Consider the following 20,858-nt stretch of genomic DNA (forward strand, 5'->3'; position numbering starts at 1 on the left):
AAAAACCTAATTTAAGGTGGGGTTCCCAACAATCCCTGAAGTCTGGTTCCCAATTTATCACTGCTTCATAACTCCATGACGATGTTTCCACCCACCCTATTTCACTAAATCCTAGAACTAATCTCCTTACCTCCTGTACCTTATCCTCGTACTCTTTTCCCACACCTTTTTTCCAATTCTTACTCAAGTGATGATCCTCTTGCTTAAAACAAAAACCTAATGAAACACCAGTCTATCTTCCACACAATACATACTGTTTTTCTGCAACAAAAAAATGTATTTAGTCATTGTGGCATTTCACCAAAATGAGGTTTTGTCAGCCTTGGTTTTAAAATCGGCAGAATAAAGTCTGAACACATTTCCATTACATAAAGCATCTCTTTCCCTATGCAATACAAAGAGAGCATGACCCGATTATCAGAAGTACTGATACCAACTTCAACATAGGCAGACGATGAGGAGCACATGGGCAATCTGAAACACAGACCGACTACACTCCACCAGTGCATAGTGGGGCCTATGTACAATAAAATAATTTCCAGGAAAATGGCACAAAGCAGAAACACCTACTCTCCTGAGCAAACTAAAGCTCTCACCCTTATCCTGTGGGACTTTGTAACCAACCAGGACCTCCATAATTACTCTGACCACAACTATAACCCCATTTTTCTCTCACCCTCTGGACATGTAATAGTTCATTAGCGCACGTCACAACTCTAGCCTTGCTTCCCTTTCAGCATCTTATCACTCTCTGAAACCTTTCCATACGCTGCAACCCTCTTCACAAGCTTTGAATTATTCTATCATGCTCTAGGACAGAGGAAGACCAAAGAAAGGTACTGAGCATCTCAGGTTAAGCATACTAAATAAGCATCTCAGGTGAAGGAATACTAAATGACTAATAATACTAAATTAATAAATAGCACTGAATAAACGTGTGGCACCCAAATGAACAAAGGAACTTTCAGCGATGGGGGTGCGGGGATGCACCCTCTTAAGATTCGATGGTTTTGCATTTTAATATATATGTTTTAGAAAACAAAACCATACTTTCAACAGCTGACCATAGGTTCAGCACATCAGTCCCTATTTTATCAGATTAATTGTCCTGTGCGTCTGTTTCCATTGAGCGCCACTGGCATCCAGAATAAACTAAATACTTGGATGTGCACCAGAAATGCAGTCGCGATAGTAAGTTTTAGTCCATTATTCTCCTTTATTTGTAATAGAAGTAAAATCGGCCATCAGCCAATGCGTTTCGTTCACAAAAGTCCTTGATTGTGGTATTGAAAGTGTAGCCCGGGAAATTGCCTCACAATAAGGGTCAGTCAGGTAATAGAAGTAAAATCAGCCAACACGTTTCGTTCACAAAAGTCCTTGATTGTGGTATTGAAAGTGTAGCCCGGGAAATCCCCTCCCAATAAGGGCCAGCATGTTCGAGTCCCAGCTTGTGATTCAGGTCCTCCGTATTCCCGGGGCAAAGGCTTGTCCGCCAGCTCCCCATGTTTTATGTTGATCTAGTTTGCAGCAGGGTCTAGCAGTATGTATGTCTCTACCTATATGTGAAACATAACGCACACTTCATTATCATTTACTAAACAATTAATTCAGCCAATATCCTAAAGCTTTGACCAGTCGCCAGATGTAATCAATGTTATAGATGTATTCATGTGGTGGAAGCAATTATATCTGCACGCTGCCCTTCCACAATAGCGATCTGTTCTGGAAAATAGAATAAGCATATCACCTGGTGTGCAGATAACTAAGTGGATACTTTCTGGGCCTGCCTATTTGAGCTCCTTTGTTTTGCACTTTGGCCCAGCAGAGCTGTGCAGGGGGCACATTTTGAGGATACATTATACCTTGTTGAATTACCTCTTTCACACCAGCTTTCCCTCTTCAAATCTCCCATTGTATGGAGATTCTTAAAAGGATTTACAAATGTATATCCACCTCCACCTTTCACCTTGCCTTAATGGGATCTGAGTCTTCTGACTTTTTTGGGGGTTGTCTCCATTTCGGCTGCTATTTTTTGCAGTTAATGCGGACGTCTGTGTTTTTTGGCTCAATTAAGTCTGCAAGAAGGTCACTTAGATGTAATTTAGAACTAGAAGCCATGCCAACCATTTTTAATCTGCTCACATTTGATGGAACTTATTTCCAGAACGCTTTAGGTGAAGTTTGACCGATGTGGATTCTCATTTCAATTAGACATGCCCCGGATGGAGGTATGAGAGCTATTCTCAAACCTACCCACCCCCAACCAAGTTGGCCATGTGCCTGAATGGACAAACCTCTCCAGAAGCAGCACAGCAGCAATTGTGCACCATCCACTCAGGGGCCCCTAAAGACCCTTTTTCCCACCACATTTAATAACCTTGGAACAAATCTAACCGGCACCACCCTTGCCCATATTATCAACACCTCCATCATATCTGCCACTTTCCCTGATGAATGGAAATTTGCTGAAATCAAGACTTTCCTTAAAGCTTACAACTGACCCACATCAACTGAGCAACTTCCTATCCTTCTCCCTGCTCCCCTATCCAGCCGAAGTGATTGAAAAGGCCATCAACAAGCAACTCACAACCCATCTTCTAGAGAACACTCCATCAGGATTCAGAAAGAAGCACCGCATCGAAACACTTACCTGGGTCACCGACATTTGAATCATCCTGGAACGCGGGGTGAAATAACTGCCCTCATCCTGCTCGACCTCTTTGCCGCCTTCAACACTGTCTCCGATAACACCCTCATCAGAAGACTCCACAAGATTGGCATAGAAGGATATACTCTTAAATGAATCTGTTCCTTCTTCTCGGGAAGAACCCAAAAAATCAGGCTGCCTCCTTTGACATCAGAGTCCACGAAATTGATATGTAGAGTCCCACAGGGATCGCACCTCAGCCTCCCTCCCTTTAACATGTACATGACACTGCTCGCCAGTATCATCCGATCACAAGGCATCACTGTCCTCTACTACGCTTATGACACCAAACTCATCCTCTCTCTCTATTGAATAAGACACCTACCATGTTGTGATAGTCTGTCACGTAAATTAACTTTCTTAAAGAGGAGACTTATTGCAATGTTTCCATACAAAAGTACCACTTTCCATTAAATTGTTGGTGCAAATATTAGCATCCACTCATTATTGCTGAGTGATGGCCCGAATATGGACATGTGCTGAAAATTAGTGATGGTGCAAATCTGAGCTGGCACTGAAGATTATTACTTGGTAATGCAGCCAAGACATCTAAAGGATAGTGCTCATCTGGGCTGGCACTCAAAATTTCTGATAGCTAATCTGAACAAACATTTATAATCAGTGAGTGATGGTGGAAATCTGAACATGTATAATCGTAATACTTTATGATGGGTATACTTGGCGTGATTGTGCCCACTAAAGGTGCACTAGCATATTATTGGTAGTTCTTGGCATCGTTGTAGGATTACAACTACTGCTTTGGTAGGCGTCTGCAGGTAGTAGCCTCACCCTGTCATACTGCTTTAATCGGCTTTCTATTTGCTGCCTGTATTTGTTTTAGGCTGTCCAGCTTGAGTACGCCCCTTGTGTTGCCCAAATCTTGTTTATTGTATTCTTCCATAAACTTGCTTTCTGTAAACCGGCCTTTAAATCTTGTTCCTATCTTGTTTCATTTGCTGTGCATTCAATGACGGCGGTCCAATGTCAGGCTCTGTCTTCTGAGGGAGCTTGTGTTTACTTTTCTTTCTCTGACTTCAGACTGAGAGAATTTATTTGACAATCCTGCTGAGTACTCATGTGAGAGCAGGTGTAGGATCCTTTTTTCTAGCACACAACAAAGAAAAAAAATAATAACTGCTGATGTTTCAGAATATATCAGAATTAGTACAAATGAAGCAGATATTTTTGAAATTCTGAAGTGTGTTGGAAACAAATATTTGAATACGATCAAAACATCAATATACTAGGTGATGGTATTTGCAAACTAAAGATACCGGATATCATTGCTTGGCCTGCCTTTAGTCTGGGCTGATGAGCTTTGGCCTCACACAGACCCCCCTTGGGAGAGCGAGTGCGCGTGCAAGGAGTGCATGACCGCTCTCTGACCTGCTAATTGCCAACACGAGAGGGACGCTTCTACTGGAAGCCCCAGCAAAGGAGGAAGTGAGATCAGGGAATGCATGGGGCTGGTGTAAGAAAGTGTCCTCTTTTTGCAAGGTTGCCCACACTTTTTCCAAAATGCCGATGTACTTTGGGTGTGCCCTGGGTTCCTGCCATACAGGTACCCAGGGCCTATGTTCTTTCCCTAAAACTGCATTGAGACAACACCTAATTGGCACTCTTTGGCCACAGGTCAGTTCCTTCTAAATAGTACCACAGGTACCAAGGACACAGTGGCCAGGGAAGGCCTCTAAGGGCTGCAGCACTTATTGTGCCACCCTTGGAGGCACTAAACCTTCACATGCTGCATGTTTTGGTGCGGAACAAAGTGAAGAGTTGACATGGCACACATCCTTGTGTCATACATTCAACCCACTGCCCTGGCATATGTCAGCCACCCCTCTAGCTGGGTGCACTATACCAGTGGTGAGGGTACAGGTGCGTGAGCCCTGTACCCCTACAGTGTCTAAGCCAATTCTTAAATATTGTAAGTGCAGTCCTGCCATTAAGAGTATACGGTGCTGGGAGTTTGTCATTACGAACTCCACAGTCCCATTACGGCTTTAATGAAAACTAGGAAGTTGGTATCACACTTCTCAGCACATTAAACCCACACTGAAGCCAGTGTGGGATTTAATGAAAAATGAACTCAGACGGCATCTTAGACATGCCTCCTGAAAAACAACCTAAGACTAGTGTCCAGGATGAGTGGCCGCTCGCCAGCTTACACCGCCAGACATGTATCTGGATCCCTGGGTCGAGAGCCTGCTGCTCGCGGAGGGGGGGTGGAGAGGGTAGCATATCCTGGGACGAGGTGCCAAGCTTCTGCCCCCAGGATGGGCAGGGTCCATGAAGGGGAAGCTTCAAAGGCTTGCCGCCTTTGTGAGCACCCCAGAACTTTGCTACTTCCAGCAACTGGCCCCCACTGGTTTTGACCCCAACTTTGGGTGGGAGAATCGGTGGAAAAACCTAGTGAGGAAGGGAAGTGTGCCCACCTTTACCAACCCCACCCCTCAGGTGGGGGAGGCAAGGTGAAGCACAACTCTGTCCCCGCCATCTTGCAGATGGGGGGACCCAGACAACCAGAGTGAGGCCTATGACCCCCTCCCACTGCAGCGAGGCATAATAGGGGGTGTACCCACCCCAAAGAAGAGACCCAGTGGTCCCAACCTTTACATACTTACCTGTAACACCCCTAAATCTAGTATTTAGAGGCAACCCCGAACCTTGCCTCCGAAGAAAAGAACCGAAGAGAAGGACCAAAGAAACCATGCTGAAACTAAAAAGAGAAGGATGCCCACTGACTTGACCCTATCGGCCTATCCCCACATCGAGCCTGCTCCAGCAAAATACCGGTCGGTGCTGCAGCCAGCAGTCTCAAGAACCTGCATGACCCGCCCTGCCTTCCATGCCAAAGACTTTGTCACCTGTGAACACTGGATTTGCTCACCCACAGACTCTGGCCCTGGCCAAATTCGATAGTCTGCACCTGATGCCCACGGCCCAAGTTTGAGTGGCCCAACAACACAAGGTCATCTCCCCTGCAATCCTAACCTGAGATTTGGGGATCTCTGACCTACCAAGCGAAGCCTGCAGTCTCTTTCTGGAAGCAGGCAAGAAAAACTCGACATCTAAAGACACCCCTGCACCCGAAGTCCCACGGCCTTGGGTGGCCCAACCAATGGTGTCCCAGCATCCCCAGGTATCCCAACTTACCTGTCCAACCGGTGGATCTTCAGAAGATCTTCATCCACGTTCCTGCAGTCTTTGTTGCAACTGGAGAATCTCCATTGAAAATAACCGGGTACACCACTCCAAGACAGCACCCTGCACCCAGCCGCCCCTGCACCGCTGAGGGTGTACTTTGAATGCTAACTCTGATCCCCCTTTGCCCTGAGCCTAACACCAGGAACTTTGTTTCCACAATCTTGTGGCCCGTTTGTGAGCAGCCACCAACCGGAGGCCCTTATCCCCAATGGATAACATTGGGCCTCGGCGCTCCGCATCCGGCCGCCCTAGTGCTGCTGAGGGTGCCTTGAGAGTGCATCCTTGACACTGGGGGTACCCCGGTTCTAACCCCAGAATACAAACTCCCACAACCAAGTACTTACCTGTTAACTGATAACCACATTTTTTTCATAGGAATACATAGACTGTTTTTCTTTGAACATTGTTCTAAGTGTGGAGTTTGTTTTGTATGAGATCTTGACAAACTGCAAATAACTAAAAACTGCTTTACTTACCTTTTCTCTAGGAAATGTACCAGTGTGATATCTAGGCATATCACACGGAGTAGAAAATGTTATCCATAAAGTAATCTCAAAAGTAATCTAACAGTAATTTCCACTGTATTGAAAAGATTTATAAACCTGTAACAAAGATATTTTCATTCAGCTTGCTTGTATTTTTCAACCTGCCTTGAAATGTACCATTTACACAGCTAAAAAAAAATATATATATATATATAGCCCAGGGCCGCAGACCACTTTGGTTTTCGACTAGTCTGACGGATCCTGCTAATCGGGACCCCAGTTTATCTGTTTTCTCCCTAAATTGATTGCATGTACTTTAGGTACACTCCGGTTGGGTTCTGGGGTACCCTTAGAAGTCCCTAGTATACTATGTACCTAGGGCCTAGGTACCCCAGAGGCCTCCCAGGGGCTGCAGCATGTATTATGCCACCCCAGAGAGACCATTCAAAATTACACCACAGGTCTGCTACAGCAGTCTGTGTAATGTGGTGCATGCACCCCTTACTTAGATATAGGTTCACTATATCTATTCTATATCACTGCACATATAAACCTATCGGTCACCTCTATGGCAGGCCTTATCAATCCTGAAGGCAGGGTACTGGATTTTATTTGAGAGGGTGCACCTGCATGAACAGAGCACCTCTGCAGCTTTCAGAACCTATTTTCCGGGGTTGTTTGTGATGCAGCCAACCATATATATTTAAGTCCATTATAACCTAGCGGTATATGCAAACTTTAAAACGGCTGCATAGAAACATGTTGTGTCTGGTGTAAAACAACTTGGAATTCAACCTCCCCGCCAGTAACTAGAAGGGGAGGTATGATTCCACCCTCCTAGAGGACATATGTGACATACAGGGCTACCCGGTACCGGCTTTCTCGACCTGGGCATCACAAAATGGAAGCTGCCAGCCACAGACATGAGTCTGCCCTCCTGCTGCTGTGCCAAGCTCGAGCAGGGAAAGGCTTAACAATAGGCTTCCTGTCACAGGGAGGTGTAACCACCTCCCAGACAGGCTGTAGTGTATTGGAGCTGGGTGGGTGCACTCTGAGAGTGCTTTGATGTCTGCACTTGCGGAACATTTGGTGTCCCTGTGCATAGTCCAGCTGAAACCGGTTGCAGGAGCCATTTACTCCCCTGCTCTGGTGCGAAACTGGACAAAGGACATGGGTGTAGCCACCCCTCTGTCCTGATCCTCCCATAGGTGGGTCCCCATAGTTTGTCCCACCCCTTCCTTGGGTATAAAGTAGGAACCCCTGACTACAGGACTTTAGATTTTACCTGGACTAAACTCTGCTACAGAAACCAAGTACTTTGACGATCTGGACGACTGAAGAATCTCCCTTGGAGTAAAGGAGTTACTCCCCTGCAAGGCAGGCACCTAAACGCATCTGACTGGTTTGCATCTCTCGAGCTCCTGAGGACTCCGAAGATTTCTGCAACACAGGATGTGGGTTCCTGAGGTCTCTGAGGTTGATCTGTGCTCTCAGCAATTCTGAGGCCCGTATCCCTCGTGGGGACCGTGCAACCCGAACCCCTGTGCATGGAGTACTTTTGCAGCAGCATATGCTTTTCGGTGATCCCTGAGGCTGTGCTTTGGGCTACTTGTAGTCCTGACCTGAGCAGTAATTCCACCGAAGATTTCTGGCCTACAAACCACGAGTGTTCCGTGGGCTGGTATCTTGTGATTCATTTCGAGGTCCCTTCGCAATCCCCGGTCTGGGGTCCCTGTGAAGGTAACTTTGACTTTCCGTGGGCTTTCCTGGTTGCTCCAGACGTGCTCTGACTCTCCATAGCTTGGAGAGTCCCAAGGACCTTGCTGGCATCTTTCCTCTGCCCGGGTGGGTTGCAGTTGCCAAGGTGTGTTTGTGGTCAGTCCGGACACTGACCCCCCCCAGCACTCGCCATCCTTCGTGGGACAGCTCACCTCCGGACTTTGGTCGTCGTTGACGTCTCCTGGTCCCCGTGGTTGCAGAGCCAAGATTCACCTCTTCTCACCTGAAACAGCCGATATCGGTGGGCATTCGTCTATCGTGCCCCTGGTCACTGTGAAGTGACCCAGGCTCTGTCCCCTCTGCTTTCAGGTTCTTCTCACCTCGGATCTAGGCTTGGATTCCACCGGACACTTTTCATATACCCAGCAGCAGCACTTTTCCGCATCACGCCATTGAAAAAAAAAAACAACGGTTCCCGACATCATTTGACCCCTATACACTCGGCTCCTCTGGGATAGGCAACACGGGTATCTTGGTACTCTCAAGGGTGCTGGCCTTAGAACCTTCTATATTTAACTGGGTGTGCTTGAAGTCCTCTCCGAAGTGTCCTTAATCTTTAAAATTCCAACCGTGACTTTCTCATAGGATTGTACGGAGCTCGCGCCTGTGTTCACACACTGCACCCGTCCTCCGTGGGTCCCCTGTGTCACTACTTTGGGTGGTTCCTTTGAGTCCCAGTGATTCTACGTGCTCTAGGCACTTTGTCTAGTCAAGTCGTGGTTGTTATACCACTTTCTTAGTATATGTTTCGGTTTCCCCCAGGAGCCTGCTGTGTATTGGGCTATTTACTGTCGTTCTAGTGATTTAATATTGTGTGCTTTGTTCTCTAATCTCATAAAGAGGTTAGTAGAGAGTGTTTAGTAATAAATACATATATTTTATATATCTCTTGTGTGGTTCTCCTTTCATTTGGTCATTCAGGAGGTTCTGATCTGGTAAAACAAGCTGCTTTACATTCCTTCGAGACTTAACCTGAAGCCTGCTCTCCATAGCTACCACTAGGATAGCTTTCAATAAAGGTTGTCTTTAATCTAATATTCAATAAGGGTTGTTTGGACTGGTACAAGGTGCCCACTTTAATTAGTGGTCAGCATATACCAGGCCAACTTCTCACAGTCATGAAACACTTAGGAGAGCAATGCGTTTACTAATGCAAAGGCCTGTTTGACCAGTATGCCGTCTGCTGTTAAAATGAATGACTGCCGATGAAGCCTTTCAGAACGCATGTGTGTGACTAGGATGTCATAGAATGGCTGCTGACGAAGGCCTTCAAAGTGCATATGTGTGATGGGATTGAATGACTGCTGAAGGCCTCCAGAGTGCATGTGTGTGATTGTGATGTCATAGAATGACTGCTGGTTCTCCAGAGTACGTGTGATGTCATAAAATGTATGATTGTGATGTCCTAAATCGTTTATGCCCTAGGAATTATACCCTAGGAACATCGTGAAGAACAAAGGTCTTGCATATGATCATGATTGGACCAGCCAGGCATCAGTGAAACTGCTAAGGGGTTCATATTGTTCTGTATACTTCTATTCTCGGAGAAAAAAACAGCTAAAGTGATGGTATGGTTTATTTGCAAACCTTTAAGACCCTGAAATTCACTAGATCTGGTACACCATGAGAATCGCAACTAGCACCCTAGGTGATATAGCTGGTGAAATCTTAAGTTACTTCCAACTGACTTGGAATATATATAGTCAGTAGTTTGAATATATGATGGTGAGTAAATAGGTGGATGAGGGCATACATTCTTGATGATAATTGTCTGAAGATGTATAGTGGCTGTGCTGACATAGATGGTTGTGCGTAGATGTATGGAGGTAGATGTGAAGTTGTGTATGATAGTGTGAGTGACCCCTTGTCAGATCATGTACATTTCTCAAACACTATCAAAGTCAATAGCAAGTTACATTTTTTCCTCCACAAAACTTTGTCCCAGTAATGATCTGCTAAAGTTTGTTCATATTCATCATATTCCTATGGAAATTAACATTGAGAAAATGCGTTTTGGGACCCCCTTTTTCTCGTCCCCTGCTTGACGAATCACCATGAAACTTTCAACACAGGAGCTGACCTGACTGCGTCATTAGTTTTGAAAAGTTTGCGAAGATTCATCAAACGACGCCAAAGATATTGGCAAAAGAAAAAACGCTTTTGAATAGAAACAAGGTCCTAACTATAATTAACTACTGGTGACTGCCAGTGGTAATATATATATATTAAAATAAGTGCATGGGGGTGCTACTGCCCCCCACAAAGCCCCGGTGACCTCTATCTCCCGGGGCTATCTTTAAAAATTAAGTGTGGGGCCTGGCCCCGGGGGATGGGTGTTCCAGGGGCCGAAATCGGCCTTTGGAGGGGGGCTGCATGGCCACCTCCTTTAAAAATAAATATACAAAAAAAGAAAAAGAAATGGCCAAGCCCAAGGAGATGGGGTCCCAGGGCTGACAATTGCCTGGGGGAGAGGAGAGGGCCTGGCCAGGTTTTGGGGGATGTGTTCCCTGGGTCTGACATAGCCCGGGGAGGGGGGCCCCATGACCCCCTCCCTAATTCAATTATAAATAAAAGATAGGCCTAGCCTCAGTGACGAAATCAGCCTGGACCCTCCCTTTTTAAAAAAGAAATGGGCCATGCCCCAGGGGATGGGGTCCCTGGGCCCCAAAAGTGCCTAGGGAAGGGGAGGCCACACAGCCCCCTTTCCTAAATTAAACAAAAATAAACAAGCCTGCAACTTGCTGGAGGCTCCTCCCCCTTTCTCCACTACTCTGCAAACACGCCTCCTGGCGCGCCCTTGGCTGGGGGATGTGAAGTCCCCGTCGCTGCTGAGGGTCCTTAGGGGCCAACAATCCCACCGGGTACCCCCAGTAAGCCCCACACTGTGGGATTGCTGAGAGGTGGTCGAAGGCCATACCCCTTTTTACACCACTATGCAAATGTGTTTCTTGGCTTACTGCAGATGGGGGGGGAGGGGGATGAGGTCCCCTTGTGTCCTGAGGCCCTCAGGGCTAAAGTTGACTTCATCCCCTAGCAGCAGTGCGCCAGAACTGAGCAATCCTGCTGTGTGGGACTTACTGGAGGTAATAGGAGGGGCCGTTGGCTCCCAAGGCCATCCTTGGGGGGCAACTATCCCTCCTGTTACCTCCAGTAAGTCCCACACAGTGGGATTGCTAAGAGGTCTTCGGAGCCCCTGCCCCCTTTGTCCACCACTCGTCAGACATGCATCCTGGTGCATTACTGGTTGGGGGATGAAGTCCACTTTACTCCTGAGGGCCCTTGGGGCTAAAATGCCCTCCTGGTACCTCCTGTAAGTCCTATGCTGCGGAATTCCTGAACGCTGGTTGAAGGCCCAGCCCCCTTTCTCTACCACTCTGCAGACGCGACTGCTAGTTAAACAAGCATTGAAAATGCAATAGGTCTCTCCTTTGATTAAGTTAAAGCCATTTGCTTTGCTATCAATACCATTAGCAAAGTAAATGGCTTTAACTTAATCAAAGGCGAGACCTATTGCATTTTCAATGCTTGTTCAAAGAGCATTCACGTCCCCACTCGTGTCCTGCAGAGCCGAGTCTCATTACCAGCGTTACCCTAGATTACACAATTTAGCACTAACATGGGAATGAAACGTGGCCCTATCTACCCGCTGCAAGACCCCTGGGCCTGCGTCTTCACTAGGCATTAACTGTCCACAGCCACCAATATATTCAATCTATTCAGCCAGGAACCTTCAGGTCAGCTCGTGGTTATCGTGCCACACTGAACAACTGACCCATCGAGGGCACGCCTGCTCTAGATGCCCCTCCCTCCGACCGCCATCTTTGCAGGACTGTGCTTATCTGCGGCAAAACATTGGTATTGGGACTGATGGTGTAACTGGTTCTTTCAATGGAAAGGAACCAAAACTTCAACTCCAAGATCACAATAGGTTATCAAATGAAAGGTCAGGGCGGAAACAGGGCGTTCTGACCACTTGGCATCAGGTGGCAGCCTTGCACATGAATCATGCACCAACGTATACAATGCTGTTAAATACAAGGCACTTCACTAACATGTGCACACACCACCAACATAAACATAATACACTCATACCACACCAAAAGTTCGCAATTACAGACCTCACAATAGTACGGCAACCGAACTGAAGACTGTCCTTAGCGCGTAGACACTACACCAGCAACAGATCGGCACTATAAAGATAGCACAGTAAACAAACTAAGCAGGCAAGACGTATGACAGAGAACGGCAACCCCCGTTCGCACCCTCATCAGTTCACCCCGTGGAAGAGAAGGGCGTGGGCACTGCAGCGCTTGCTTTCACTGTCTGGTGAGCTCCTGCGGCCTCACCAAGCCAACACGCCCGGTCAATCAGCAGCATGCCTGTTGTCCAGGCTTGTGCACAGCGCTTCCTCGGGACACAAGGTTATTTCGGGTTAGCAGGAAGTGGGCCAGGGACCTGCGGTGACCTCGCCGGCAGCACCTTACCCCTGGTTGACACTTAGAGGCGCACATGAGCCCGCGTGCCGGAGATGTTGTCTCGTATCCAGAGACAGGCCAGAAATAAAGACAGACCTCATTTCTACTCTGAGGTGAACCGGAACAGCAGCTTTAGCTGGCACTTTGTGCAAGGCATGGAGTGCTGCCGCTCACTAATGGACGAGCGGGGCGCCTTCAGGGTACCGAGAAGGCTCGAGGCACTCGCTGACCGACGCTGCAGTGTGGAGAGGGCGGGGCACAGAGTACCTTTATGCGGAAACCTTAGGTGGGCATGGAGGACCCAGGGAGTTCTCAGCCTTGCACTGAGTGGGAGACAGATCGCAGGTCCCACAGGGGGTAGAAATCAATATCATGTCATGCTGCACTTTCATGTTGATGTTAATATAAAACACGGCGCCCGTGCAGAGAAAAGTAATGTGAAGCGGGCGCCATGCACATGATTTTAGAAAACAAGCCTTGGCGTCGGCTCAACATCAGGTGATTCTGGGCAAATCACCTAATCTCCACATGCCTACCAAATAATGAACGTGTCCTTCGGGTCCGGTTCACGCTATCTAAAACTACAAAAACAAGCCGCACCAGAGAAACGAAAGGCCCATCAACCATTGTTGAAGATAAACGCGATAATAGCAAAAAAATGTGCTTAGCCGCTAATTAAGATACACTGTCTCCTGCCGCAAGTAAAAGATCCAATCCCTGGGGGCGGGGCCGAAAGCGGACAGGGTGGCAACCAGGAGGGATTAAAATGCCTCCGGTGCAATCATTACACTGTGTTTTGCATAATCCATGACGCAAAACTACACGCACAAATGAAAATTGCAGGCGGAGCAGAGACACGACTTCTGGAACTGTATTGATTCCAAGAAGCCCTTGCATGGGGAGAGCAGTGCATGCGCGTGCTAAAACCAGGGGAGACCTAAAAAACTCACTGAAAAAAACCACAGGTTACAGGGACGTTATAGTTAGATATTAGCATTTAAAAACCTTTAGTAATTCACTGAAAAACCCACAGTTTTCAGGGACTTTATAACTAGGAATTAGCATTTAAAAAACCTTAGAAAATCACAGAAAAAAATAAAGATTATAGAGATGTTATAGTTAGGCTGATAATTTCACTCTTACAAAACCAGAGAATTCAGCTGTTATAGTTATCTGAGTTAACTATAACTCATGCACCCGCAATGCACTGCTTATGACCTCACATATTACATCACTCATGACCTGGTCAGTGACATCACTGATTACATCTTAAATGACATCACTAATTACATAATTGATGACCTCATCCACAGCATCTCTGATGCACCCACTCACACCATTGTAGAATCTTTTATGCACCCACTGCCGCTCCCACACCACCATTCACAAACCCATACCAATACTTAAACACCCTCCCACTGATTCATTGATCTATATACACATCCACTCTGTCACCCATATTGCCACTCATAGACCCACTCAATCACTAATACAGCCATTGACATATCCACTCATACATGTGCTGACACACCGAGTGAGTTACCCATAGAACTACTTACACACCTAGACACTCATACATACAGCCACTTACTCACCTAGTTACACACCCACACACTTACTTACTCATGCAAATAGTAACACATACTTACTCAGCTATACAGTCACTGACAGAAGCATACATTCATCTATATAGCCACTTTCACATTCACTCACTCATACAGTCACTCACACATACAGGTAATCATATACCTTGACACAGCCATGCAGACCCTCACTCACCCATACAACTTTTCACACACACAACAGTCCCCCATACAGCAACTTACTCCCCACTCACTGATCCATACAGGCATTTACACACACCCTCACCCACAAACACAGACACCCAGACAATCATAGACTTAGTCAGACAAGCAAACAATCCGCCATATAGCCATTCATGTACCTACTAACACTCATACATCCAATTAGACAATAAATGACAGACAGATGCACACATTCATACAACCAGCCACTCACCCATACATTCACTGAGACACCTAATCAATCACTAAGTCAGCGACGCATCCACTGAATCATCCATACAGTCACTCATACACCCACTGATTCACTAACACACCTTGGTATCTATATTACACACTCATAAACTTTTAAAAACACTAACAGTTACTAGATTATGTCATCAGTGATGTCATTTGAGATGTTATCAGTGGTGTCACTGACCGTTTCATGAGTGATGTAATATGTGAGGTCATAAGCAGTGCATTGCGGGTGCGCAAGTTATAGTTAGCTCAGATAACTATAGCAGCTGAATTCTCTGATATATATATCACTGACCATGTCATGATTGATGTAATATGTGACGTCATTGCAGGGACATAAGTTATAGTTAGCTCAGGTAATTATAACTGCTAAATTTCTGTGGTTTTGTACTTGTTATATCTGAGCATAACTATAAAGTCCCTGTAACCTTTGTTTTTTTTCAGTGAATTTCTAAGGTTTTTTTAAAAATTCTATTTCCTAACTATAATGACCCTGTAACCTGTGTTTTTATGTGAATTTCTAAGGTTTTAATTTTTTCCTTACTATAGCCTGTAACATTTGAGGGTGTGTGTGTGTGCGTGGCTGTGTGGGTTGGTGAGTGTGTGTGTGTGTGTGTGTGTGTGTGTGTGTGTGTGTGTGTGGCTGTATGGGTATGCAAGTGGCTTTGTGGGTGTGTTATTGGGAATGTGAGTGTCTGTGTGGGTCTGTGACTAGGTGTCTCAGTGTCTGAAGGTGTCTATGAGTTAGTCTGAGTGCATCTGTGAGTTGGTTCATGTGTGTCTGAGTGGGTCTCTTAGGGTGTGTGAATTTCTGTATGGGTCTGTGCATGGGTGTCTCAGTGTCTGAATGGGTCTATGAGTCAGTGTGTGTGCATCTTATTGGGTGTGAGAGTATATAATTGGATCTGCGTCTGAATGTATCAGTTTCTGAATGGGTCTGTGGGTGTGTATTTGTCTGATTTGGTGTGTGAGTGTCTGGGTCTGTGAGTGTCTGAGTGGATCTGTGTCAGTGTGTAAATGTCTGTGTGGGTCTGTAAATGTGTGAGAATGTCTGTGTGGGTCTGTAAGTGTATGAGAGTGTGTGAGTGGGGCTGTGAGTGCCTGGGTGGACCTGTGAGTATCTGAGTGGGTCTGTGAGTGTCTGAGTGGGTCTGTGAGTCAGTATGTAAATGTCTGTGTGGATCTGTAAGTGTGTGAGAATGTCTGTGTGAGTCTGTAAGAGTATGAGAGTGTCTTAGTGGGTCTGTGAGTATCTGGGTGGGTCTGTGAGTATCTGAGTAGGTCTGTGAGTGGGTATGAAAGTATGTAAGTGGGCCCGTGAGTGGGAGTGAAAGTGTCTGAGTGGGTCTGTGAGTGGGCGTGTGTGTCTGAGTTGGCCTGTGAGTCAGTGTGTACATATCTGTGTGGGTCTGTCAGTGTGAGGATGTCTGTGTGGGTCTGTAAGTGTGTGAGAGGGTCTGAGTTGGTTTGTGAATGGGTATCTGAGTGGATCTATGAGTGGGTGTGTGAGTGTGTGGGTCTGAGTGGGTGAGTGAATGGGACTGTGACTGGGTGTGTGAGTGAGACTGTGACTAGGTGTGTGAGTGGGTCTGTGAGATGGTATGCCAGTGTAAGTGTGGGTCTGTGAGTTGGTGTGTACATGTTTGTGTGGGTCTGTAAGTGTGTGTGAAAATCTGAGTGTGCCTGTGAGTGGGTGCGAAAGTGTCTGAGTGGGTTTGTGAATGGGTGTGTGTGTCTAATGAATCTGTGAGTAGGTGTGTGGGCATCTGAGTGGGTCTGTGAGTGGGTGTAAGAGTGTCTAGGTCTGTGAGTAGATATGTGAGTGTCTGAGTGGGGGTGTGGGTGTCTCAATGGGTGTGAGTGGGTGAGTTTCTGAGTGGATCTGTGAGTAGGTGTGAATGTCTTAGTGGGTGTGTGAGTATATAGGTCTGTGGGTGGATGCGTGAGTATCTGAGCAGGTCTGTGTGTGGGTATATGAGTGTCTGAGTGGGTCTGTCAGTGTGTGTGAGAGTGTGAGTGGGCATGTTTTTGAGTGGGTCCGAGTGTCCAAGTAGGTCTGTGAGTGTCTGAGTGGTTTTTTGAGCACATGTGAGAGTGTCTGAGTGGGTCTGTGAATGGTGTGTCAGTGTCAAATGGCTCTGTGAGTGGGGGTATGAATGTCTGAGTGGGTCTGTCAGTGGGTATGGGAGTGTGAGTAGGTCTGTGAGTGGGTATGAAAATATCTAAGTGAGCCTGTGAGTGGGAGTAAAAGTGTCTGAGTGGGTCTGTGAGTGGGCGTGTGTGTGTCTGAGTTGGCCTGTGAGTCAGTGTGTACATATCTGTGTGGGTCTCTCAGTGTGAGGATGTCCGTGTGGGTCTGTAAGTGTGTGAGAGGGTCTGAGTTGGTTTGTGAATGGGTATGGGAGTGTCTGAGTGGATGTATGCCTGAGTGGGTCTGTGAGTGGGTGTGTCAGTGTCTGTCTATGAGTCAGCCTTTAAAAATCTGTGTGAGTCTGTAAGTGCAGGTGCAAGTGCCTGAGCAGGTGCGTGAGTGGGCCTGTGAGTGAGTGTGTGAGTGTTTGAATGGGTCTTTTTAGTTGGAATATGAGTGTCTGAGCGCGACTGTGACTGGGTGTGTGTGTCTGAGTGGGTGTTTGAGTGGGACTGTGAGTAGGTGTGTCAGTGTCTTTGTGGGTTTGTGAGTCAGTGTGAGTGTCTGGGTTTATGAGTAGGTGTGTGAGTGTCTCAATTGGTCTGTGAGTGTGTGTGTCTGAGTGGATCTGTGAGTGGGTGTGAGTGTCTGAGTGGGTCTTTGAGTGTGTGTGTGAGTGTTTAGGTTTGTGAGTTGGTGCCTGAGTGGGTCTGTGAGTGTCTGAGTAGGTCTGTCAATGGTTGTGTGAGTGTCTGAGTCTGTCTGTGTGTGAGTGGATCTGTGAGTGCGTATGAGAGTGGGTGAAGCAGTGTTTAATGGCTCTGTGAGTGGGCTTGAGAATGTGTGAGTGAGTGTGTGAGTGTCTTAACAGGTCTGTGAGTGGGTGTGAGAGCGTCTGAATAGGTGTCTGAGTTGGTCTGTGAATGGGTGTGAGAGCATCTGAGTGGGTTTGTGAGTGGGTGTGTCAATGTCTGAATGGCTCTGTGAGTGGGATGTGGGTGTGTGAGTAGGTGTGCTAGTTTCTGAATGGGTCTGTGAGTGGGTGTGTGAAAGTCTGTGTGAGTGTCTGAGTGGGCCTGTGAGTGGGTGTGTGAGCGTCTGAGTGGGTCTTCCAGTGGGTGTGAGAGTATCTGTGTGGGTGTGTGAGTGGGTATCTGAGTGGCACTATGGCTTTGTCAGTGGGTGTGTGAGTATAGGTATGGGTCTGAGAAGCCCAGCATGTTCCCAGTATGGGTAAAATCTAAATAAAGTAGATAGCAAAATCAGGAGATACTTGTAACATGAGTGGGACACCATGTTTCTCTGAGCAGTTCCTTTTTTTAAATACATTTTTTTTTGATTTTCATAACACTACACAGCGGCTCATTACATATTATCATCTCTAATGCATGTCGATGAGAAATGTTATACAGCACACCATATTTGCGATCCATGCATCTTCATATTCTTGTTCCCGAATTAACAATAAGCTGCTCCCGGTTTTGTACTGATTAACAGTGTTACATCTCATTCTCAAACACAGCAGAGCACAAAATCACAGGTATACAGCCTGTCTTACCTGGTTTCTGTCTCATCACTTCTCAGCTGTATCTAGGCAGAGTCCTTTTACATAGCCAAAGCATTATCATGTACAGTCTTTCCAATTTATGAGCATTGTCAGTCACAAGTGGGGGTTCTCTGAACAGTTCCTGACAAGAACTGACCCAAAGATTTCACCAAATCAGCTGTTGCTGCTGAAAACCACAAGCGGGTGGTGCCAATGTCAGAAAGAAAGAGAAGTCATCATTAAGTAGGACCTGGGAGGCTGCAACTATGTGTAGCTGTTGAGTGGATCCTGATCGGCCTGGGAGATTGCAGCTGCCAGAGAAGTCATCCCATGACGTCTGGGCCTATTGTACTTTACTCCTCCATTGATGCTGGCACAGAAGAGAGGCTGCCATGAGGACAGAAGCCATAGGCTACCCATGTCGCATCATCTGATCTGTCAGACTAACGCACATGTACTGTGAGGCTTCAAAGAAACCTGGTGCAAAGGTCTGGAGTGTGCTGCAAAGAAATAGAGCGAAAGGACCTGGGACTTTCTGCCCAAACTAAACCTGGGGTCAGAACTATTAAACTGAGTTGCACATCTAAATCCATTGAGGATAACAGTGACATAATCTGTCACTGTGCCTAATTCATGCCTCTGCCGCTGAATACTGGAGATGTGCAGCTACTAGAATCACCCTGGTGGGGAAAGAATATTGAGCCTGAGGTAGCGTAGCGCCTACTGAGATTAATACAAGGGCTACACACTTGTAATTATTACCTTTTTCTGCCTACAGAATCCATGGAAACTGATCGTTCCGGGATCTTAGGAGCGTAATGCTGCAAGGAGGCGTGGGTGCCCCTGCATCCTCAACACTGATGTGACGATTGAGAGCGCTTCAAGCAGGAGGTTAGTGGTTCACTCCTTCAATTAGCCTGGATAATAAGTTTACCATTTACCTTTCATCTTTGGGTTTGGATAACATGAGTCATTAAATCGTTCACAGGAGGACTGTGCACGAGGTGCCGATTCCCCCTAAATAGAGGTATCCATTTTGGTGGCCGATTGCCAAGACCACGTTGACAACCACTTGGTGCCACGGTTTTTAAGCCCAGAGAGGTCAGTGAGAGGTTCTTGTTTTCTAACAGTATGGTTGTAACTTTTTCGATCAATTTTCCTAATTTTTATAATACACAAAATTGTGATGTCACTTGTCCCCTTTCTTACAGGAACAAGGAGCACATGGTGCCGACTCTATGGAATTAGGATTTATTGATTATGAGACTGAGTGCCCCTACCGCTCTGACAGCCTTTGTGTGCCAATGAGTTTACGACCACAGAGGTCAGTGATAAATCCATACATCTTGTCCATTATGTGACGTTAATCACGAATTTTCCTAATTCTTCATTAATTGGGGGCATCTGTATTCTTTTACACAAAGGGTTAGAGTGCCCAATCAGGAAGATTCACACATGCAGCAGGAGGTAGCAACTAACAAGCATCCTGTACAGCAATTGGAATCTAACGTTTAATAGGTGAGCATATTTCTTGCCCCTTAGTCAACCCACTGAGAAAATAGGTCCAAACACAAGATTTCTAATATAGACATAATTCTTTTTCTATGCAGGCTATACATAAGATACCCTTCTCTCTTCGTCCTGAGGAAGACCCGAGTTTGATGCTCTTAACTAGCACTTATATTAGAGTCGAAACGTCGATGCATAACTAGAAGCATTACAATCCAATGTGACAGAAACAAAGAGAATGCAATTCTAGGTCACCATGAGATTTCATATATGTTTTCACTCTATTTTTTAATGTAATGTCGTAAATGTTGTCTTGTATTCCATTGTAATTTGTTGTGATATGTGTATCTCACCTCCTTCTTCACTTATATCACTCTGACCTTGTGTATATGTCCTGTACTCAAACTATACATGATTTTTATATATACATTTTGGATATATTTAAATTAACACAATTTGTTTGTGCTTTATGAGAAAAACATGTGTTTGGATTGTTGTGTGTTCTTAACATTAATTGTATAGAGATTTGAAGAAATCCTGACTCATATAAGTGTGTTGTGGCAGAACCACTGTACGTTTAACGGCACAGAAGAGAGGCTGCCATGAGGACAGAAGCCATAGGCTACCCTTGTCGCATCATCTGATCTGCCAGACTAACGCACATGTACTGTGAGGCTTCAAAGAAAACTGGTGCAAAGGTCTGGACTGTGCTGCAAAGAAATAGAGCGAAAGGACCTGGGACTTTCTGCCCAAACTAAACCTGGGGTCAGAACTATTAAACTGAGTTGCACATCTAAATACATTGAGAATAACAGTGACATAATCTGTCACTGATAATCTGTCACTGTGCCTAATTCATGCCTCTGCCACTTAATACTGGAGATGTGCAGCTACTAGAATTACCCTGGTGGGGAAAGAATATTGAGCCTGAGATGGCGTAGCGCCTACTGAGATTAATACCAGGGCTACACCCTGCA

Source organism: Triturus cristatus, chromosome 3_1 (assembly GCF_964204655.1).
Source record: "Triturus cristatus chromosome 3_1, aTriCri1.1, whole genome shotgun sequence".
Lineage (NCBI taxonomy): Eukaryota > Metazoa > Chordata > Amphibia > Caudata > Salamandridae > Triturus > Triturus cristatus.